The sequence below is a fragment of the Mesoplodon mirus genome (assembly GCF_964341445.2).
Source record: "Mesoplodon mirus genome assembly, chromosome: 9".
Taxonomy (NCBI): Eukaryota; Metazoa; Chordata; class Mammalia; order Artiodactyla; family Ziphiidae; genus Mesoplodon; species Mesoplodon mirus.
Window position 1 is genome coordinate 14780409 of NC_138985.1, and position 25189 is coordinate 14805597.

General features: G+C 37.6%; 1 pseudogene across 1 annotated transcript in view; it reads right to left on the bottom strand.

The window, feature by feature from the left end:
* LOC309810401 (platelet glycoprotein 4-like) overlaps positions 1 to 25189 on the bottom strand; it is a 130814-nt pseudogene that overhangs the window by 72796 nt on the left and 32829 nt on the right. Inside the window, exon 6 of the transcript in view lies at positions 21615 to 21733. The product of the transcript in view is annotated as a platelet glycoprotein 4-like (transcript). The remainder of the gene's footprint in view (positions 1 to 21614; positions 21734 to 25189) is intronic.

Genomic DNA, 25189 nt, shown 5'->3' on the forward strand with positions numbered 1-25189 from the left:
AGGTAGAAATTTATCACTGTGAACTCCCTCTTAAAACTGCTTTTGCTGTCCAATAAATTTTGGTATTTTGTATTCTCATTCTCATTTGCCTCAAGATATTTTTTGATTTCTCTTTTGATTCTTCTTTGACCCATTGGTTGTTCATTGGGATAGTAGCATGTTGTGGAATCTGCACATATTTGTGAATTTCCCAGTTTTGTTCTTGAAATTGATTTCTAGTTTCATACCATTGTGATCAGAAAAGATGCTTGATATTATTTTAATCTTCTTAAAGTATTATTAAATTTATTAAAATTTGTTTTGTGGTTTAACATCTATTCTAGAGATCCATGTACACTTGAGAAGAATGTGTATTCTGCTTTTGGACTGAATGTTCTATCTACATCTATGTATATCTATATGTATATCCATATCCATATCTATATCTATATATAAGTCCATCTTGCCCGACTTATTACTTAAGCCCAATGTTTCCTTATTGATTTTATGTCTGCATGATCTATACATTGATGTAACAAGGATATTAAAGTCTCCTACTAGTATTGTATATCTGACTATTTCTCCATTTACTTTTGTTAATATTTAGTTTATGTATTTAGGTGTTCCTTATTGGATGCATAAATATTTACAATGCTTCATCCTTTTTAGATTGACCCCTTTATTATTATGTAATACTCTCCTTTGTCTCTATCAGTTTTTGTTTTAAAGTCTCTTTTGTTTGCTATAAGCATAACTACCCCAGCTTTCTTTTGGTTTCCAGTTGCATGAAATGTTTTTCTATTCCTTCACTTTTAGTCTGTATACATTCTTATGTTTGAAGTAAGTTTTTTGTTGGCAGCATATGGATGAGCCTTTTTCTTTTTAATCCATTTGACCACTCTTTGCTTTTGATTGGAGAATTTAGTCTATTTAAATTTATAGTAATTATTGATAGATATGTACTTACTGTCACTTTGTAAATTGTTTTCTGACTATTTTGTAGTTTCTCTCTGTTTCTTCTCTTGTTCCCTTCCTTTTTGTTTTAATGACATTTTTAGTGGTAAGCTTAGCTTTTTTTCTCTTTCTCTTGTCCATCTATTATAGGTTTTTGCTTTATGGTTCCCATGAGGCTTACATGTAACAACTTATGTTTATACTGGTCTATTTTATCTTGATAGCTACTTAAGTTTGAACACATCCTACAGGTCTACATTTTCACTCTCCCCCTAATATTTTGTTTTTGACATCACATTTTACATGTTTTTATCTTATATATCCATTAAGTAATTATTGTAGTTATGGTTATTTTTACTACTTTAGAGTTTTAAACTTCATACTAGCTTTACCATACATAATGTTTACCTTTGCCAGTGAGATTTATACTTTCATATGTTTACCTGTTACTAATTAGCACCCTTCTTTCATCTTAAAAGGTCTCTAGCATTTCTTGTAAGGCTGGTTCAAAGGTAATTTCTTCCTTTACCTTTTGCTTGCGCAGAAATTTTAAATCTCTCTTTCAATTCTGAATAATAACTTTGCCAGGTAGAGTATTCTTGTTTGGAAGATTTTCTTTCTTTCTGCACTTTGAATATATTATGCCTCTCCCATCAGTACTGCAAAGTTTCTGCTGAAAGTTCTGCTGATGGTCTTATGGGGATTCTGTTGTATGGAACAAGATGTTTCTCTCTTAATGCTTTTAAGATTCTCTCCTTGTCTTTTACTTTTGATGTTTTATAATGTGTGTTTCTGTGGGTCTGTTTGGGTTCATCTTATTTGGAACTCTGTGTGCTCCTGGATCTGGATGTCTGTTTCCTTCCCCTAGTTAGGAAAGTTTTCATCCATTATTTCTTCAAATAAAGTCTCTGCACCTTTCTCTCTTCTCCTTCTGGGACCACTATAATGCAACTGTTAGTCCACTTGATATTGCCCCATAAGTCCCTTAGGCTATCTTCAGTTTTTTCATTGTTTTTTCTTTTTGGTGTTCTGACTAGATGAGTTCCACTGCCCTGTCTTTGAGTTCATTGATTCTTTCTTCTGCTTCATTTACTCTGATATTTAACACATCTAGTGTATTTTTCAGTTGAGTTATTGTATTCTGCAGCTCTGTGACTGCTATTTCATACTTTCTTACATTTTCTCTCTCTGTGTTGAAGTTCTCATTGTGTTCTCCTGAGTTCGGTGAGCATCTTTACGACCATTACCTTGAACTCTTTATCAGATAAATTACTTATCTCCATTTCATTAAGGTTTTTTTTTCCTGAGGTTTTATCTTGTTCTTTTTGTGAAACATATTCCTTTAATTCTTTATTTTGCTTGACTCTCTGTGTTGGTTTATATGCATTAGATGAAATCACCACCTCTTCCAGTCTTGAAGGAGTGATCTTGTGCAGGAAATGAACCTTATCACTCATTTGTACCCTAGCTCTTGTTTGTCTCTCACGTATCTGTGATTGTCCATGGCTGCAAGTATTTGAGGGTGTACAAGACCTATAGTGTCCCAAAGAGGAGGAGTTCAGTGAGCACCTAGATTCAAGCTGATTGGAAGCTAGACCTCAGGCTGCAGCTTTTAAAATACACAAATTTATACTATCCTGTGGGACCACAATTGTAAGCACCATTGGCTACAAAAGACAGATATTCCAGAGGTGTTCCCCTGGGTGGCAGTTGCAAAAATCAGGGCTTCAGCCAAGTCAATAAGCTCCTTTCTGGGAGATACCAGTGAGCTGTGGTGAGACAAAGAGAGAGAACTGAGCTGGCATTCACCAGCCTATGTTCCATGAGAGTATTTCCATAGGCCTCTAAATGTGTGCCAGTCCTGAAGTCTGCCCCTCAGCAGGCTCCAGGACAAACAAATAGGCCTCTGTCACAGAAAGAATGGGGGTGTTTCAGTCTGTCTTCTGTGCAGTGGCCTGGGGGTGGTAGTGAACCAAGAACTGTCTCTCTAATTTGTTACAGTCCCATGAGACTTGGGAACACAAGGCCATCTGGCCTCTAGAGTCAGGCAATTAAGGGGTATCCCCTGGGAAGTAGCCTCCAAAATCACGGCACCACATATAAAAGCAGAATCACCAAATTCATGTAAATTTGCTCCCCTCTCTGAGATACAGGTTTTCCTTAGCACTGAAGAGGGAGAATGTGAAATTGGCAACTGCTGGCTGGAGTGAGGCAGAGAGAGAGCATAAGCCTGATGTCCACGGTGGGGGTAGGGAACAAGGAAGAGGAAGAGTGTGAAGATGGTGTCACCAGTCTCTGTCCCCAGAAAGTATCCCAGCAGGCCCCTGTATGTGTGTTAAGTGAGGTGCCTGCCCCTCAGTCTGACATTTTAAGGTTAGCAAATGATCCTCTTTCATAGACAATCTGGGAGCCTCTTGTTCTGCTACTTTTGTACCTGCTCCTGGGGCAGGTGAATCTGAGTGTGTGAGCCCTTTAAGAGTCATTTCTCAGTTTGTTATACCCCTGTGGGTCTCGTGGATGCAAGACCTGTTGGCTTAGAAAGCTGGATGTTCTGGGGGCTCATCTCTCAGGTGCAGATATTAAAAGCTAAGGTGCTCAATGTAGGGTTCAAACTCTTTGCTCCTCTGGGAAGAGATATGGGTTTTAAGTCTCCTCCTGAATGTTGGTTGCCATGCTGGGGGTGGGATTTTTGACAAGATTGTGTCTCAGCCTCTCCTGCCTGCTTTGATGTGGAGTTTTTCTCATTTGCTCTATGTGTAGGAATTGCTCAGCTAGCGTTTAGTTTATTCAGAGAAAATTGTTTCTTATATAGTTGTAGATTTGAAGTGTCTGTGAGTTAAGGTGAGTTCAGGATCTTCCTATGTTGCCATCTTCAACTGGAACCAGAGCTAAATATTCAGTAATAACACAGCAAATATAAATAATACAGAAAAATAACACATTTCAGCAAGAAATTATTTGTAGAAGAAATTTCTGAATCCTAGTGACTCAACTGCCCACTCAGTTGGTTACTCCTCTGATACCCCTCCTTATACTTCTATAAACATGCTACATGTGTACTGGTGGCAGACTGGGATGGGAAGGGAATGGGGGATGGGCAAAAGGAAGTGGTTGACTATCAATACAGATAGTTCTCACAATCTTATAGGACCTTTAATTTTAAATGATTATTCAGATATCTATGGAAAAATGTGCAACATTAACGTATGTTAATATTTCAAAAAAGTTTCAGAAATAAGAAAATTTTTAGAATCCTGCTCCCTGGTCTCTATCAAAATCTGAAGATATTTAATACTTTCTCACAATCCAGATTTCTACTTTAAGATGGTTCCTCAGAAGTCTCCAATAACTAAATTCTCCTCTTTAATACTTAGGAGGTAGAGTTTATAAAACTACCCACCACTTATTTCCTATCCTTTCATGTAGGCCCATTTTTTCATAATGACCATAGTCCTCAACTATGTAGACTGAGGGTAGGATTAGAGAAGAACAGTAGCTGTCAACTTGGCTCTTTGAGCCTAGAAGTTCTCTCCTCCACACTGGCCTTATTTATTCTTCTGTAACTGTATAGAAACTCATTCTTCTCTAGAAATAAGCCCTCATCTTTGTATGTTTCTCCTTTTCTCCTGCTCCTTATCCCACTCTAGACATCCTCCAGACTAGCAATCCAGACCATTATTTTTCCCAGAGTAAAGCTCCATAGCTGTTAATATATTCCTTATAACTTATATAATATGTAAAACTCCTGGATGCTGAAGAGTCCCTTTATTCCAGTGGATAATTTCCATCTCAGATAAATTCTGGGGACTGTCTCCAGTGTTAGATCAGAGGCAGGTAAGAGATACTATCTCCTACTTTACATGCAGTCAGTATGAATATTTGTCATAAATATTGTCAAGCAGATCAAATAACATATTCCAGAACATTGAGACAGTAAAGTTAGTAGCACTTCATCTTCTACCCTGCCATATAGATTAGCTCTAATACTCTCCGAAAATACCATTTACAGGCTCAAGAAGGCAAATGACAAAACTTAGTGGAATATTTATAGCCGATTTTCAAGTCTGATGGGTTTCCTTTCGTCTCCGTAGGCTTAGATAGCTTTCCTCTCTTAAGTCCCTGATAAATCAAAGTAATAGCAGCAACAAGTCAAATAAAACTGTTACATAGGTGGTCCAATTTCTGGACGACTTAAATCAGGAATTTTCCAATTTTTTTTTTGGATATGTGAATCCCTTGAGGATCCTATTAAACTACAGATTCTGATTCAGTAGATCTGGGTTAGCCTCTGAGATTCTGCATTTTTAAAATAGTTCTCAGGTGTTCTGAGGCTGCTGACTCAGATTTCAGAGAATTAAAGAATCAAAACTTTAAAACATTTATGTTTTCCTAGCTATGTCACAGTTCTCCTTCATGAGTGTGTGGAACAGAGCATTTCTGAAATGTGCACACATAAGCTTACTAGCATCTGAGAACAGTTGGGAAAAGAAAATAGGAGTTAATATGTCAATAATTCATGCATAGACTAAAGCAGCTAATATATAATTATAGTAGCAATATCAAAGAACTTTGAAGTCAAACACATTCAAAAATTATAAAGGAAAAGTAAATCATTATTCTAATCATGGAAGTCTTTATGTTCACAAATATTTAAAAATGCAGCTACCTTTGAGTCAGGAAAGGAAAAAGCAGAGTATGCCTGTATGTATTTGATAACAATATTCAACAGTAATTCATTTTTAGTTCATTAGCTCAGCTCACTGCAAATAACTCAGAAGAACAATCATAGGTAGTTCTGTTAGTGTATGCAGAAAAGGGTAAGGGACAGTGATCATTTAAGTGGAGTGAGTGGAGTGGTAATTTAGAGTTGTAGATGGGCCAGAAGAGGCAGACAAAGAGAGAGCTGCCACAATGTCTCTAATACATTGAACTTCAACCGGAAACACTGAACTGAGAGTTGTAACATACCTGCAACAAACTACAGCTCCAAAGATAATTAGTGTGTAGCTCAGACATTAATAATGGGACAGATTATATCTAAACACAAATATCCAGCACCTTCATAAGTGTAAAATTTCAGGGATAACTAGTTTGCCTATAGCTACATTTTTTTCCTGAAATGAAATCCTCTTTTTTTCTGAGAACTGAAAGCTGTGTACATTCTTCTCTTTCTTCATGTACTTGTCAGCAAGAGTAAACATTAACCCATTTTAATATGCTATAGATTCTCTAATTTTTGTTAACGCCTTTGAAGATGCTATAGATTTTCAAACTTTTGAACAGCTAGAGTTTTGTGGTGGTTTACAAAATGGTGCTGTTTTTCCATGGAATAAAGCATACAAATTCATCCATGTGTGAAATTACACTTTCTGTAGGGCAAACTACAAGTCATACATTGAATACATTCCCAAAAGTGCCTCATCCCATCTCAGTGCATGTGCACACACACACACACACACACAGTCACATGCACACACGTCCAAATATATTTTTCATTAAAAAATCTATCATTTTTTAAAAAAAAGTATCATATTTTCTACTGGGTGTTTTTAATGTTTTTCACTAATGTTTGTGTATGGACTTTCTTTCATCTTGTTCATAATTTATAGAGTTTAAAGAAAATATGGTGAGGAATGATAAAGATTAGAATATACATATATTTAGTTAAATAATACTAAAGACACATAAGTCAAAATCTTTTTCCTGATGTATAAATACTATGAGATTCATTTCTGTATGAAGATTTAAAAATCTGAGTCATTGATTGTTTATATGGTCCTACGATGAGGTGGATGTGCAATTTCTCACTCACTTCTTTTGAAGAGTTTCTACTTCACATCATTCAGCCCTACTTATTTTAAGAATTTAAAAAGTATCCTTTATATTCCTGCTAGATCAACATGTCCACAAATATCCTAATGCAAAGCGAGTAGACTTTTATGTATCAGAAGAGGATGTCTAGGATCTCACATGTCCATATCTTAGGAGGATACTTTTTTTCCCCTCCCAAATAAATGAAAGGACATTACATCAGTATATTTTGAGTATCTTCAGATTTTCCAAAGATCCTTCGGAAATGGTGGTATCTTGGTTTGGGGTTTTCAGTATTTACTGTGGCACCTAATATGAGGAGACTGTATTATTCTTGATTTTAGTAGCCAAAGAAATCAGTTACAGATACTTTGTCCTATAAATTTCTGTTTGTAAAACATAAGACAGAATGTGGTCCATCTTCTCTTTCTATGGGGAGCTTTTTAGGAGAACTAGTGTTATCTGCCAAAAGTAAACCCCTGCTGAAGAAAGTAGGGTTATCCTTCACACTCTAGGGCTTAAGTCCTGCTGCTGAAAAGGATTAAACCAAGTATCTTTTATTCCTTTTCCCCCAACTTGCTTTAAAAATTAGCTTAGTGGTCAAGATTGAATTAGTGGTCAAGAGTGAATTTAGAAAGAATGTTTCAGAAGAAAATGTTTCAGAAAGGAATATAGGTGCATAAAGAAATAAAAGTTCAAATAGACTACTTCAGACATAAAATTAGAGTGTGTTGTGACATAACAGGAACTAGGCAAAGCACAGGAATTTAAGGAAGGACATCTTTTAATTATTGAAACCAGTCTTTCTGTAGTTACTATGAAAGCAAGAAATGTTACAACAACAAATAACTATGAATGCACATTCTACACTTTGTACTCTTCCACACAATAATTTCTTTATTATCATTTACATCTCTTAATACTAGCACAGCATTTTGAAGTTGCCAAACATAAGTTGTATGCAACTGAGTGAAAAGATCAAAATCTACTTAGTTTTCCAGAAGAGCTGAAGAACATGGAAAATGACAAAGTCCTTATACATGTCCATTTGCAGAATCATTGACAAAAATATAAGCCATATTCTTTTTTTTTTTTTTTTTTTTTTTTAGCAGTATGTGGGCCTCTCACTGTTGTGGCCTCTCCCGGTGCGGAGCACAGGCTCCGGACGCGCAGGCTCAGCAGCCATGGCTCATAGGCCCAGCCGCTCCGCGGCATGTGGGATCTTCCCAGACCGAGGCACGAACCCGTGTCCCCTGCATCGGCAGGCGGACTCTCAACCACTGCGCCACCAGGGAAGCCCAGCCATATTCTTATAAAGAGCATGGTTATAGTGCCTACTGATGCTGTACAAAGGATTCCATAGAGAAGGAAACTTAAGTAATATATAATAAATGGCTCATAGGCCAAATATTTGCTTACCATTCTTAAATGTATTTCAAAATAGTTGATGCTTGTGAAATGCAATGTCCTGACAGTCCTGGGGTTTGTGTGTTGCAGGGACACTGATGAGGGTAATGGTATTTCCTCTTTGATGAGGAAGACAAGAGTTCAGGGTCCAGGATTTGTTTATATTGCCTACTCCTCTGCCAAATTTGCCACCAGGGAATGAATTAGTGAATCAATACCAAGTAAAAATAATGGGATCATGAATAAGTGAAGTCTATAGCAACTTAAATCAATTCGATTGTGTGCACATGTTTAATTTTAAAAGGTACCTATTTTTGTTCAAAGTATGGACTTCAGTGGCATCCTAATAATCCTTTAGAAATGTGCTGATGCTCAGTGCAAAAAAAAGTGCCCCCAGTTCTTCGACTATAAGATAAGATGTGTCTTGCAAAAATAAAGCATACAAATCTTCATTTTGTAGGTCGATATTAAGAATGGTCCTGTCGTATGTGGTTCATGAATGTAAAGACTCATTTGCTTCCTGGAAAGTAGAAGAGAGGTAAGTACTTAGTACTTATCAGAAAGTTGTGAAAAAATAAAACAGGTAATACTCAAGTTCTATATATATATAAGATATCATATTTTCTATAAGTTAGCCCAGTTTCTCAAGCTACAGAGGAAAATTCTCTGATGAACTTCATGGATAAGACAATTATTTTCACATTCCAGGATACATGGAAGGCTGTTTCCCAGCTCTCAAGAGCTGCGCATGGCCAGATAAGGAGGGGTCGCTCATTAAATCTGCTCTGGATGAGCATTTCCACTCTTTTCTGTCCCTTCAGACCATCCTCCATTGAACAGTGTACATACTGCTACTTTCGAAAGGACTATTGGCTTACTCTCTTTGTGATTCATTGAGTAGAAGCACACCTTAGCTCCACTATCTTTGCTTTATTCCCTCTTGTACACCCATTTCCTTATTTTTTCAATTGTGTGTAAATCTGCCCAAAGGCATAATTATGACAATACTAAAACTGAGGCTTGTTTAAGGAAATCTATACCTGTGATTCTTCTAAATCTAGTAAATCAAGTAATCTACAGAGAACAGTGTTCTTCTCTATTTGTAAAGAAAAAAAGAGACAAAACATTGTGTAAAGAGCAGTAACTTTTCCTTGTAACTGTCAAATGTTTAAGCCAAGTCAATATACTTGTTGACAAAGACACTCTAGACAGTTTTCAATCTTTCATCTTAATTTAGCCACATAGAGACCCAAGTTATTGGACATTCAGGGCTCATTAAGCACTGATGAAATAGATCATATAATTTTAGTAGAGAATAGTATCAGGAAATTTTTACAACTACTATACTTCATTTTGAAAAATATATGTTCCCACTAGAACAAGGTTTTGTTGTAATTTGGCTCTTAAGTGGATAATCTTTTCTATTATATAAACAGTCATATGAATTACTTTGTTTGATCATAACTTATCTGTTAATTGACTAATGACAGGTCTTAAAGGTGATGCAGTATTTCCTTCATTATAATGTGAATATATTAGATTAGCATTTTGAATATATTCTGTTCAAAGGAATGTAGGCAGAATTGTTCAGTCCATTTTTTAGTGAATAAATATAGGCAGAAAGCATCAGAACAAAAGATTGAGTTGCCTTCCTAGGCCCAAGCTCTCAGTCTCACATATACACAAATATTGTTCCAAATGTTCCACTTTATTTTTTTAATGTTAGATTAGATTCACATTTTGAAAATGGACAGTTTTGCACTGTTAAAATTTTTTTTTATTAGTTTCTGCTTTATAACAAAGTGAATCAGTCATACATATACATCTGTTCCCACATCCCTTCCCTCATGCATCTCCCTCCCTCCCACCCTCCCCATCCCACCCCTCCAGGCGGTCACAAAGCACCGAGCTGATCTCCCTGTGCTCTGCGGCTGCTTCCCACTATCTATCTACCTTACGTTTGGTAGTGTATATATGTCCATGCCTCTCTTTCGCTTTGTCACAGCTTACCCTTCCCCCTCCCCATATCCTCAAGTCCATTCTCAAGTAGGTCTGTGTCTTTATTCCCGTTTAACCCCTAGGTTCTTCATGACATTTTTTTTTTAATTCCGTATATATGTGTTAGCATACGGTATTTGTCTTTCTCTTTCTGACTTACTTCACTCTGTATGACAGACTCTAGGTCTATCCACCTCATTACAAATAGCTCAGTTTCATTTCTTTTTATGGCTGAGTAATATTCCATTGCATATATGTGCCACATCTTCTTTATCCATTCATCCGATGATGGACACTTAGGTTGTTTCCAGCTCCGGGCTATTGTGAATAGAGCTGCAATGAACATTTTGGTACATGTCTCTTTTTGAATTATGGTTTTCTCAGGGTATATGCCCAGTAGTGGGATTGCTGGGTCATATGGTAGTTCTATTTTTAGTTTTTTAAGGAACCTCCATACCGTTCTCCATAGTGGCTGTACCAATTCACATTCCCACCAGCAGTGCAAGAGTGTTCCCTTTTTTCCACACCCTCTCCAGCATTTATTGTTTCTAGATTTCTTGATGATGGCCATTCTGACTGGTGTGAGATGATATCTCATTGTAGTTTTGATTTGCATTTCTCTAATGATTAATGATGTTGAGCATTCTTTCATGTGTTTGTTGGCAGTCTGTATATCTTCTTTGGAGAAATGCCTATTTAAGTCTTCTGCCCATTTTTGGATTGGGTTGTTTGTTTTTTTGCTATTGAGCTGCATGAGCTGTTTATAAATTTTGGAGATTAATCCTTTGTCAGTTGCTTCATTTGCAAATATTTTCTCCCATTCTGAGGGTTGTCTTTTGGTCTTGTTTATGGTTTCCTTTGCTGTGCAAAAGCTTTGAAGTTTCATTAGGTCCCATGTGTTTATCTTTGTTTTTATTTCCATTTCTCTAGGAGGTGGGTCCAAAAGGATCTTGCTGTGATTTACGTCATAGAGTGTTCTACCTATGTTTTCCTCTAAGAGTTTGATAGTTTCTGGTCTTACATTTAAGTCTTTAATCCATTTTGAGCTTATTTTTGTGTATGGTGTTAGGGAATGATCTAATCTCAAAATTTTACATGTCCCTGTCCAGTTTTCCCAGCACCACTTATTGAAGAGGCTGTCCTTTCTCCACTGTACATTCCTGCCTCCTTTATCAAAGATAAGTTGACCATATGTGCGTGGGTTTATCTCTGGGCTTTCTATCCTGATCCACTGATCTATCTTTCTGTTTTTATGCCAGTACCACGTTGTCTTGATTACTGTAGCTTTGTAGTATAGTCTGAAGTCAGGGAGCCTGATTCCTCCAGCTCCGTTTTTCGTTCTCAAGATTGCTTTGGCTATTTGGGGTCTTTTGTTTTTCCAAACAAATTTTGAAATTTTTTGTTCTAGTTCTGTGAAAAATGCCAGTGGTAGTTTGATAGGGATTGCATTGAATCTGTAGATTGCTTTGGGTAGTAGAGTCATTTTCACAATATTGATTCTTCCAATCCAGGAGCATGGTATATCTCTCCATCTATTTGTATCATCTTTAATTTCTTTCATCAGTGTCTTATAATTTTCTGCATACAGGTCTTTTGTCTCCTTAGGTAGGTTTATTCCTAGATATTTTATTCTTTTTGTTGCAATGGTAAATGGGAGTGTTTTCTTGATTTCATTTTCAGATTTTTCATCATTAGTGTACAGGAATGCCAGAGATTTCTGTACATTAATTTTGTATCCTGCTACTTTACCAAATTCATTGATTAGCTCTAGTAGTTTTCTGGTAGCATCTTTAGGATTCTCTATGTATAGTATCATGTCATCTGCAAACAGTGACAGCTTTACTTCTTCTTTTCCAATTTGGATTCCTTTTATTTCCTTTTCTTCTCTGATTGCTGTGGCTAAAACTTCCAAAACTATGTTGAATAAGAGTTGTGAGAGTGGGCAACCTTGTCTTGTTCCTGATCTTAGTGGAAATGGTTTCAGTTTTTAACCATTGAGGACAATGTTGGCTTTGGGTTTGTCATATATGGCCTTTATTATGTTGAGGAAAGATCCCTCTATGCCTACTTTCTGGAGGGTTTTTATCATAAATGGGTGTTGAATTTTGTCGAAAGCTTTCTCTGCATCTATTGAGATGATCATATGGTTTTTCTCCTTCAACTTGTTAATACGGTGTATCACATTGATTGATTTGCGTATATAGAAGAATCCTTGCATTCCTGGAATAAACCCCACTTGATCATGGTGTATGATCCTTTTAATGTGCTTTTGGATTCTGTTTGCTAGTATTTTGTTGAGGATTTTTGCATCCATGTTCATCAGTGATATTGGCCTGTAGTTTTCTTTCTTTGTGACATCCTTGCCTGGTTTTGGTATCAAGGTGATGGTGGCCTCATAGAATGAGTTTGGGAGTGTTCCTTCCTCTGATATTGTTTGGAAGAGTTTGAGAAGGATGGGTGTTAGCTCTTCTCTAAATGTTTGATAGAATTCGCCTGTGAAGCCATCGGGTCCTGGGCTTTTGTTTGATGGAAGATTTTTAATCACAGTTTCAATTTCAGTGCTTGTGATTGGTCTATTCATATTTTCTATTTCTTCATGATTCAGTCTTGGCAGGTTGTGCATTTCTAAGAATTTGTCCATTTCTTCCAGGTTGTCCATTTTATTGGCATAGAGTTGCTTATAGTAATCTCTCATGATCTTTTGTATTTCTGCAGTGTCAGTTGTTACTTCTCCTTTTTCATTTCTAATTCTATTGATTTGAGTCTTCTCCCTTCTTTTCTTGATGAGTCTGGCTAATGGTTTGTCAATTTTGTTTATCTTCTCAAAGAACCAGCTTTTAGTTTGGTTGATCTTTGCTATCATTTCCTTCATTTCTTTTTCATTTATTTCTGATCTGATCTTTATGATTTCTTTCCTTCTGCTAGCTTTGGGGTTTTTTGTTCTTCTTTCTCTAATTGCTTTAGGTGCAGGGTCAGGTTGTTTACTCGAAATGTTTCCTGTTTCTTAAGTTGGGATTGTATTGCTATAAACTTCCCCCTTAGAACTGCTTTTGCTGCGTCCCATAGGTTTTGGGTCGTCGTGTCTCCATTGTCATTTGTTTCTAGGTATTTTTTAATTTCCTCTGATTTCTTCAGTGATCACTTCGTTATTGAGTAGTGTATTGTTTAGCCTCCATGTGTTTGTATTTTTTACAGATCTTTTCCTGTAATTGATATCTAGTCTCATAGCATTGTGGTCGGAAAAGATACTTGATACAATTTCAATTTTCTTAAATTTACCAAGGCTTGATTTGTGACCCAAGATATGATCTATCCTGGAGAATGTTCCATGAGCACTTGAGAAAAATGTGTATTCTGTTGTTTTTGGATGGAATGTCCTATAAATATCAACTAAGTCCATCTTGTTTAATGTATCATTTAAAGCTTGTATTTCCTTATTTATTTTCATTTTGGATGATCTGTCCATTGGTGAAAGTGGGGTGTTAAAGTCCCCTACTATGATTGTGTTACTGTCGATTTCCCCTTTTATGGCTGTTAGTATTTGCCTTATGTATTGAGGTGCTCCTATGTTGGGTGCATAAATATTTACAATTGTTATATCTTCTTCTTGGATCGATCCCTTTATCGTTATGTAGTGTCCTTCTTTGTCTCTTCTAATAGTCTTTATTTTAAAGTCTATTTTGTCTGATATAAGAATTGCTACTCCAGCTTTCTTTTGATTTCCATTTGCATGGAATATCTTTTTCCATCCCCTTACTTTCAATCTGTATGTGTCTCTAGGTCTGAAGTGGGTCTCTTGTAGACAGCATATATATGGGTCTTGTTTTTGTATCCATTCAGCCACTCTGTGTCTTTTGGTGGGAGCATTTAGTCCATTTACATTTAAGGTAATTATTGATATGTATGTTCCTATTCCTATTTCCTTAATTGCTTTGGGTTCGTTATTGTAGGTATATTCCTTCTGTTGTGTTTCTTGCCTAGAGAAGATCCTTTAGCATTTGTTGTAAAGGTGGTTTGGTGGTGCTGAACTCTCTCAGCTTTTGCTTGTCTGTAAAGGTTTTAATTTCTCCATCAAATCTGAATGAGATCCTTGCTGGGTAGAGTAATCTTGGTTGCAGGTTTCTCTCCTTCATCACTTTAATTATGTCCTGCCACTCCCTTCTGGCTTGTAGAGTTTCTGCTGAGAGATCAGCTGTTAACCTGATGGGGATTCCCTTGTGTGTTATTTGTTGTTTTTCCCTTGCTGCTTTTAATATGATTTCTTTGTGTTTAATTTTTGACAGTTTGATTAATATGTGTCTTGGCGTATTTCTCCTTGGATTTATTCTGTATGGGACTCTCTGTGCCTCCTGGACTTGATTAACTATTTCCTTTCCCATATTGGGGAAGTTTTCAACTATAATCTCTTCAAATATTTTCTCAGTCCCTTTCTTTTTCTCTTCTTCTTCTGGAACCCCTATAATTCGAATGTTGGTGCGTTTAATGTTGTCCCAGAGGTCTCTGAGACTGTCCTCTGTTCTTTTCATTCTTTTTTCTTTATTTTGCTCTGCATCAGTCATTTCCACTATTTTATCTTCCACCTCACTTATCCGTTCTTCTGCCTCAGTTATTCTGCTATTGATCCCATCTAGAGTATTTTTCATTTCATGTATTGTGTTTTTAATCGATGCTTGATTCATCTTTAGTTCTTCTAGGTCCTTGTTAACTGTTTCTTGCATTTTGTCTATTCTATTTCCAAGATTATGGATCTTGGAAATAGAATCTTGGATCAGCTTTACTATCATTATTCTGAATTCTTTTTCAGGTAGAGTGCCTATTACCTCTTCATTTGTTAGGTCTGGTAGGTTTTTATCTTGCTCCTTCACCTGCTGTGTGTTTTTCTGTCTTCTCATTTTGCTTATGTTACTGTGTTTGGGGTCTCCTTTTTGCAGGCTGCAGATTTGTAGTTCCCGTTGTTTTTGGTGTCTGACCCCAGTGGCTAAGGTTGTTTCAGTAGGTTGTGTAGGCTTCCTGGTGGGGGGGACTAATGCCTGTGTTCTGGTGGTTGAGGCTCGATCTTGTCTTTCTGGTGGGCAGGTCCACGTCTGGTGGTGTGTTTTGGGGTGCCTATGGCCTTATTATGTTTTTAGGTAGCCTCTCTGCTAATGGGTGGGGTTGTGTTCCTGCCTTGCTAGTTGCTTGGCATAGGGTGACCAGCACTGTAGCTTGCTGGTCGTTGACTGAAGCTGGGTGCTGGTGTTGAGATGGAGATCTCTGGGAGATTTTCGCTGCTTGATATTATGTGGAGCTGGGAGGTCTCTTGTGGACCCGTGTCCTGAAGTTGGCTCTCCCACTTCAGAGGCACAGCACTGACTCCTGGCTGCAGCACCAAGAGCCTTTCATCCACCCGGCTCAGAATAACAGGGAGAAAAAGCAGAAAGAAAGAATTAGTAGAAGAAAGAAAGAGACAGGGAAAGAAAGGACGAAGGGAAGAAAGGAAGGAAGGAAGAAAGAAAGAAAGAAAGGAGGGAGGGAGGGAGGAAGGATGGAAAGAGAGAAGGAAGGAAAGGAGGGAGGGAGGGAGGAATAAAAGCAAAAGGAAGAGTGAATGGAAGAAGGGAGAGAGGGAGGGAGGAAGGAAAGAAAGAAAGAAAGACAGGAGGGAGGGAGGGAGGAAGGAAAGAAAAAGAAAGTGGAAAGAAGAAGGGTGGGAGGGAGGGAGGAAAGAAAAAGAAGGAAAGGAGGAGCGGAGGGAGGGAGGAAGGGAAGGTAGGAAAAAAAGAAAGAGCAGGTAAAGTAAAATAGAATAAAGTATGAAATATAGCAGCGTTATTAAAATTAGAAAGTAATTATTGGAAAAAAAAAAACGGACCGATAGAACCCTGGGACATATGGTGGAAGCAAAGCTATACAGAGAGAATCTTACACAGAAGATTACACATACACATTCACAAAAAGAGAGCAGGGGGAAAAATCAAAAATCTTGCTCTCCAAGTCCACCTCCTCAATTTGGGATAATTCGTTGTAAAAAGAGGAAAGGGGCGAGAAGTCTGAAATCTTGCTCTCTAAGTCCACCTCCTTAATTTGGAATAATTCGTTGTATAAAGAGGAAAAGGGGGGACAGTCTTAAATCTTGTCCTCAAAGTCCACTTCCTCAATTTGGGATGATTCGCTGTCCATTCATGCACTCCACAGACGCAGGGCACATCAAATGGACCGTGGAGCTTTAATCCGCTGCCTCCGAGGCTGCACAGAGAGATCTCCCTGTCTCTGCTCTCACAGCTCCCAGGTCTCAGCCTTGGACCTGGCCCCGCCTCTGCGCGTAGGTCGCCGGAGGGCGTCCGTTCTTCGCTCAGACAGGACGGGTTTAAAGGAGCCGCTGATTCGGGGGCTCTGGCTCACTCAGGCAGAGGGGAGGGAGGGGCGCGCAGTGTGGGGCGGGCCTGCGGCAGCAGAGGCTGGCGTGACGTTGCAGTGGCCCGTGGCGCTCCGTGCGCTTTCCCGGGAAAGCCGTCCCCGGGTCTCGGGACCCCGGCAGTGGCGGGGTGCACAGGCCCCCTGGAAGGCGGGGCGGACAGTGACCCGCGCTCGCACACAGGCCACGCGGCGGCGGCGGCAGCGGCGGCGGCAGGCGTCGCCGGCGGCGTCGGCGGCGGGCCGCGGCGGTGACGGCGGCGTCGGCGGCGGGCGTCGGCGGCGCCGGTGGCCCACGCCCGTCTCCGAGGTCCGCGCTTTACCCGCGGCTCACGCCTGTCTCCAGCGCTTCCCCAAGCAGCCCTCTTAATGCCCTCTCCTCGCGCACCAGGAAACAAAAGGGAAAAAAGTCTCTTGCCTCTTCAGCAGCTCCAGACCCTTTCCCCGGACTCCCTCCGGGCTAGCCGTGGTGCACTAACCCCTTCAGGCTCTCTTCCTGCCGCCAGCCCCAGTCCTCTCCCTGCACTCTGACTGAAAGCCGATACCCGAGCCTCAGCTCCCAGCCTCCCCGCCACGGCGGCCGAGCAGACAAGCCTCTCGGGCTGGTGAGTGCCTGAGGGCACCGATCCTCTGTGCCGGAATCTCTCCGCTTTGCCCTCCACACCCCTGTTGCTGTGCTCTCCTCCGCTACTCCGAAGCTTTCCCCCTCCGCCACCTGCAGTCTCCGCCCGCGAAGGGGCTTGTAGTGTGTAGAAACCTTCCCTCCTTCACGGCTCCCTCCCACTGGTGCAGGTCCCGTCCCTATCCTATTGTCTCTGTTTATTCTTTTTTTCTTTTGCCCTACCCAGGTATGTGGGGAGTTTCTTGCCTTTTGGGGGGTCTGAGGTCTTCTGTCAGCGTCCAGTAGGTGTTCTGTAGGAGTTGTTCCACATGTAGATGAATTTCTGATGTATCTGTGGGGAGGAAGGTGATCTCCGCGTCTTACTCTTCCGCCATCTTCCTCCGGGCTCCTGCACTGTTAAAATTTTAAATTTTCTGGAATGTCTCAAATAGAATGGTTGCTGATGAATCCCTGGCTATTGGAAACATAAAAGTCTATTAGGGATTAGTTGTGATAATTCATGTAAAATAGCATAATTTTGGTGAATAATAGAAGCTCAATAATTATCAGTGGCAGCTTCAGAATTTCTGTATAAGACAGCTTACAGTCAGCAATCTGATTGGAAGTAGGGTAAGACTTGTTTTGAAGTTGTGATTTTCATACTAAGTATATTGCTTTTATTTTGATTGTGTGTGTGTGTATATATATATATATATATATATATATATATATATATATATATATATAGTGTGTGTGTGTGTATATATATATTTTTTGAGATTCCTAGGAAGGGAGGGCGGATGGAAACTATGGTTAAGTGGAAAATTCCCCCCCCCCCAGGCCATACTTATGCCACGTATGATTATTAAAGAAAGGCTTCCATTTAGGGGAGATAAGGTCAGACGGTCATTCCTCTATGTACAAGAGGCCACAGGCAGTAATGTCTAAAACACAGAGGCCTGAACTGCCTCTACAGTTTTGCTAAAACTCCTACTGTTCACATTTACCTGATTTTTTCCTGTAAACTCTGAGTAATTCAGTTTTCCTGCATTGAACATTGTTTTTCTTCTATTTTCTTGTACTGTTGTATTCAGTTTTAGTTCATGAACTGTAATCATTCATCAGGGCATCCACATTAAACATATAGGGTGCATGCCGTGATTTTGGACGGCATGTCTATATGCTAAAATCCTGTTTCTGTACTAATATGTTATCTTCATTTTAAAATAGCATATTTATCCTATTTTACCTCTATCATTTACTGAGTTTTTATTTCTCATTAATTTCTAGGTTATTTAATTTTGCTTTTTATTTTCTTTTCTCTTGTAAATTTCAGTCTCCCGAAATATCTACCATTTTCATTTTTAAGTAACCTTTCCTGGTCAGTGACATAATAAATTGTTTGTGATTTCTAAAATAATTAGCTAGAAATAATCAAGAAATTAAAAGTTAGCACATATATAGCTTTTGTGCAACATTCTAACTTTTCAAGGGAGACAATTTCATATTTTAGCCCATTCCTCCCAGAATAAACATGTAATATAGTGATATGCTTGATATTAATAGGCCTTATTACCCATTCAGCCTTCATTTGTATTTTAACTTACATTAAGCATCTCAAAACTTCAAGGATGTATTAAAAACATTAGTTGACCAGACATGTTCAGAAATACTTGCAGCCTAATTTATAACTTCTTTTTGATAAAATGAAAACAGCTAATATATAAACTAATGTTATTGAAGCTCTATATAATTTTTGTTATATACTTACTTATTTTACTTTGATCTGCATGCACAGTATGAAATCATAAAATCAGTAAACATCACCACACCAACACTCATTATGATCATTTCTGACAGACCAAGGAGGTTTATTTTTCCAGTTACTTGATTTATGAACATTGCTCTCTTCTCATCACCCAGTGGCGCCAGTCTGTAATCAAGTCAATAATTTTTAGCATTATTTGGGTAGTTTAATGGAGCAAAATAGTCAAAACCCTCCACTTATGTATCAGTCTTTTTTCAAAACACTGCATACATTTTAGTCATCTTTATCTGTAAGACAAACCAATGGAAGTCCTTTTGCATGCCAAACAAGGTAATAAATGCCAAGGTGGAATATTTAGAGAGAGAAATATAATCCTCTTCCCTTTAAACATGTTATATAGCAGTTTTCAATACACTGACTTCACTGATCAATACAATGGTCTTACAGAAATATTTTCCAGTTTTCCAAATGATGTTTCCTAGTGACAGAGGGAAATGGCAAATATCAACAGTTTCCTTCCTCTAAAGCCTTATGAAATGCGTTTCCTAATTCTGTGCCTAATCAGTTCCATGATTCACACTAAAATATCTTGTCAGGTAATAGATAAACTGCCTATACCTACTCAGACCTGGTCTTTATAAACTTGGTTGGCTTTTATTAGCAGTTCAGAACTCACATTGAGTTATTTGGAGTTTCACTTTTCCCTGACTCTTTCCCATCACAGGCAGTATGACAAGAAATAGTGTTTAATAGATGCATTATGAAAATCTTAAATGATAGGAAGTACTTTATCTTTCTAAAAGTACTGAAATCTAACATAATCCTGACATTTCTGTGTGTCTTGGTTCTCTCAAAATAATTAATTATATAATTAATAATATATGAACTTGTCCATATGGGTAATGGAAACTCATAGAACTTCAAATACTATACATACTTATTCAATTTTCAAACATCAAAAGCTTTTTCAATATACAAAGAAGTTTACTGTTTTTGGTGACTAATAGATTAAAAAATACTAAGTTCTGCTTAAGACCCCTTAATGCTCTGTTATATACATTGAAAATAATTATGAAAGTTTATACTAATACATTACACATATATAACAGAAATGTTAGTAATTACTAGTGTTAAATGAATGTTCAGAAATTAGTTGCTCTTGCAACTAAGTTTTTTTGTTCCCTGTGATAAATCATTTAATTTTAATATTTAAATATGGATGTTTCTCAGACATCTTTCACTCTTATAAATCTTTCTAATACAGATTTCTAATTAGATTAACTTTTTCTAAGCATATATTTTCCCTTTCAACAAATTATGCCAGGAAACTAAAATATGAATTCTAGAAACTATTGTCATGGAAATATTTGGACAGCTAGCAAAATGAGCAGTGCCACAAATACTCATTCCAAAATATGTGTAAATACCATTTCAATAGAAAATATATATAATTCTAAATTACAAATGAAAGTTACAAGCATTTAATAATTATTTAATGACATTAAGCCAAAGAGAAGTTGACATTTTATATTCTTTCCCCTTCCTTTCATAGATATACTCATATTCTTACAAGAAAATACTAAAAATAGTAATGAAGCTCGTTCAAGAGACTCACTCAATTTTTCTTGCTGGCTTAACCAGTATATTGATCTGCAGCTGTTTTTCAAATCATAAAGTAAATCCAGATATCTAAAAAGAGAACAAACTAAAATAATTACCAACTTCCTTTAAAAAAAAAAGTCTTTTATAAATCTAAAATTTATTTTTACTGTTATGTAGAGCCTAAGGTGAAACTGTACTACTTGAAACATGAAATTTATTAAATAATTAATTGAACATATTAAATATCACATACATAACTCTCCATACTTAAATTTTATGTGTATATGCCTGTGCATATACAGATGTATACGCATATGTATATACATGCACACACACAATTCCTTTTCCCAGCCTCGTGTCTAAGCTTTAGTTAGATTTGTGATATTTGTCTGAGCTGGTTTTGGAGGATGAACAACAACAACAATACTGATACCTAGAACTCATACAGTCAGTTTAAATCCTGAGCTACGCATGTTCAACTATATATCAGCCAGAACCTGTGTATCATCAGTATAATTATAATACTACTTCTATCATTATTTAAACTGAAACATGCCTGCTAAAATTCTGGCATGTCGTTTAAATTTTGAAAAGGAGAATATTAAAATAAATTAAAAGGTGAAACTGTTACACTATAGGAAATTTAACAGATTTTTCCTGACGCTAAGTGTAATAGATCTTGCCCCAAATACACATATACCCATAAAATCTCTTTTAATCCTTTGTAATCTACAGTGTCACTTCATATAAACAATGCTTGCAGTTAAGCATAAAATGAGCATAAAATTGTAATTTATACCAAATTGTTTTAAGCCAATTAGAATCATTCCATCATTGCTTTCCCTGACGTGTGAACAATTAAAAAGGTCTATAAAATTCCACATGCTAAAAAACCAGAATAGAATTACTGTGACATTTCATAGGCAACAATAGGAAGAGATCGATGTAATTTTCATTGAGATAAAAGTAAGTAATTTATCAAGATTGTGATGCAATAAATATGATCAATAAATGTGATTGAGAAAATGGAGATAATTTAATTTTTCCTTCATTTTTAGAAAACGGTATTAAACCAATCAGATCAATAATGTAGTTGCTTACAGGTTCAGCATCTACGTACGTACTATATTCTTCTTCATTTGGATTTAAGCCTGCAAAAGTTTCTGTAATTTCAGGACTTGCATGTAGAAAATGAGGAAGTGAAATGTACACGGGTTTTCCTGAAAACAAGTTTTAACTGACAATCATAATAAATCATTTTCCTCATTACACATACCTCTCAGAAAAGATTCCCTTGAAAATAAAGCTTTTTAAGTTAAAAAGAAATGCAAATTTGGGTTTGAATACTAATTGGAGGGTCAGGGTAAGGGAAGATTATAACATCTAATCACTTTTGAACAAAAATAAAATTTAAACTTCTCCTAGTAACCAGTCAATTGATGTCTGTTGTTCATCGCTTAGGTGTTTATTTTAAATATGTAAAGCTTAACTGTTGAACACAAAGTTACAACCATATGCCTTCATGTTTCAGGCAGTAATATGTCTATGGACTGAGAATTTATTCAAGAGGTTTTTCTCTCTTTAGTCACACTAACTCCAACATGAAGTAGGTGAGCAAAATAAGATAGACTCCAAATTTCGTGTTTGAGTCAATTCTTCTTTCAGAGACATCCTGAAATATACTTATTTTTATTTACCATTTTCTAAGGTAGAAAAAGTTAGAAAAATGTCAGCTGGATAAGTTGGGATGCTCAAAGTACTCTGGGAACTATTTTCATTTTACCCTAAATCTAAAAGGAGCACAGTGATTCTGCACAGCAAAGGAAACCATCAACAATGAAAAGGCTACCTATGGGATGGGAGAAAATATTTGCAAACCACATATCCCATTAGTGATTAACATCCAAAATATACAAGGGATTCACACAACTCAAAAAAATAAATAATGCAATTTAAAAATGCATGAAGGACCTAAAGTTATATTATCCAAAGTAACACGGGGAAATATCAGTATGGTTTTACCTAACAGTAACTAAGTTTTGCAACACCAAAACAACTGGGAGCTTGAAAGTGGTACAAAAATCAGAAAAATATCCTACCATCACCCTAACTTTCTGCCCTTATTGCATTCTCACTTTAAATTTCTAGTGGAAAGGAATCCCAGGTGAAGTTTACATTTTAAAGAATAATGCAAATTATGCCATGGATAGTGACACTGAGAACTTGTACTCACCTTCTTTGCATTTGCTAACATCTAGCACACCATATAAGGTATAGTTTTTGGAGGTAATTTTTTCTGTGCAGAAACAATGGTTGCCTGGATTTTGAAGTGGAGATGCAAAAGCCCTGGATGGAAAAATGAATCTATACAAAGGGATTCCTATCAGATCAATTTTGGCTTCAAACACAGCATAGAATGACCTAAACACAGATAAGAAAGAGCTTCATTCTGGGAAACTGAACTTCATTCTGGAGATCCATTTTTTTCCTATTTTTAAGTTTATATTATTGCTTTCACTTACAAAAATTAGATATAATCTTGTTAGAATTCATGCTTAAATCTTAGGGAAAAAAATCTTGGGAAACTTTAAGGCTTAGCAGAACTCTACTTGAGTATGAGCTATTCTTATCTTTGTTTTCAAAAGCTTCTGAGATTATTTTTTGCTTATGAACTACCAGAGAGTATTTATATTGAAGACGTTTCTCATAGTTAGTTTCCTCTATGGACTAAATATTTATATGACTCCCTCAAATCCTTTATTTGTGCCCAGTTTAAATGAAATAAACATAAAGTTTCAATCTTCCAAAGCTTAATCCTGGAGAGAAAGGCTGCTCACTTACTGGGGTGCGTGTATGTGGGTGTTTATTGTATGTTTCCTATGCTCCATTGTTTACTACGTGTCCACCATAACCCCTAAGTTTGTTGTCTAAGCTGTGAGTCTGTTTCTGTTTTGTAAATAAGTTCATTTGTATCATTTCTTTTTTAGATTCTACATATAAGCAATATCACATGGTATTTGTCTTTATCTGACTTACTTCACTTAGTATAATAATCTCCAAGTCCGTCCATGTTGCTGCAAATGTCATTATTTCATACTTTCTAATGGCCGAGTAATATTCCACTGTATATATGTACCACATCTTCTTTATCCATTCATCTGTCCATGGACATTTAGGTTGCTTCCATGTCTTGGCTATTGTCAACAGCACTGCAATGAACATTGGGGTTCATGTATCCTTTTGAACCACGTTTTTCTCTGGATATATGCCCAGGAGTGGGATTGCTGGACCATATGGTGGCTTTATTTTTAGTTTCTTAAGGAACCACTGTACTGTTCTCCATTGTGGCTGTACCAGTTTACATTCCAACCAAGAGTGTAGGAAGGTTTCCTTTTCTCCACAACCTCCCCAGGCTTTATTTGTGGATTTTTTTTTTTTTTTTTTTTTGTGGTACGCGGGCCTCTCACTGTTGTGGCCTTTCCCGTTGCGGAGCACAGGCTCCGGATGCACAGGCTCAGCGGCCACGGCTCACGGGTCCAGCCGCTCCACGGCACGTGGGATTTTCCCAGACCCGGGCATGAACCCGTGTCCCCTGCATCGGCAGGCGGACTCTCAACCACTGCGCCACCAGAGAAGCCCTATTTGTGGATTTTTTGATGATGGCCATTCCTATCAGTGTGAGGTGATATCTCTTTATTTATTTATTTATTTTTTGTGGTATGCGGGCCTCCCACTGTTGTGGCCTCTCCCGTTGCGGAGCACAGGCTCCGGACGCTCAGGCCCAGCGGCCATGGCTCACAGGCCCAGCTGCTCCACGGCACGTGGGATCTTCCCGGACCGGGGCACGAACCTGCGTCCCCTGCATCGGCAGGCGGACTCTAAACCACTGCACCACCAGGGAAGCCCAGAGGTGATATCTCTTTGTAGTTTTGATTTGCATTTCTCTGATAATTGATGACGTTGAGCATCTTTTGATGTGCTTCTTGGCCATCTGTATGTCTTCTTTGGAGAAATGTCTATTTAGATCTTCTGCCCAATTTTTGATTGGGTTGGGTTTTTTTTTTGATATTGAGCTGCATGAGCTGTTGAAGATTTTAGACATTAATCCCTTGTTGGTTGCATTGTTTACAAATATTTTCTCCCATTCTCTGACTTGTCTTTTCGTTTTGTTTATGGTTTACTTTGCTGTGCAAAAGCTTCTGAGTTCATTTAGGATTTATTTATTTTTCTTGTGATTTCCATCACTGTAGGAGATGGCTCAGAAAAGATATTGCTGTAATTTACATCAGAGAGTGTTCTGCCTATGTTTTCCTCTGAGAGTTTCATAGTATCCGGTCTTACATTTAGGTCTTTAATCCATTTTGAGTTTATTTTTGTCTGTGGTGTTAAAGGATGCTCTAATTTCATTTTTTTAACATGTAGCTGTCCAGTTTTCCCAGCACTATTTATTGAAGACACTGTCTTTTCTCCATTATGCAGTCTTGCTTCCTTTGTTGTAGATTAATTGACCACAGGTGTGTGGGTTTATTTCTGGGCTTTCTGGCCTGTTCCATTGATCTATATTTCTGTTTTTATGACTGTAGCTTTGTAGTATAGTCTGAAGTCAGGGAGCCTGATCCTCCAGCTTCGTTTTTCTTTCTCAAGATTGCTTTAGCTACTCAGGGTCTTTTGTGTCT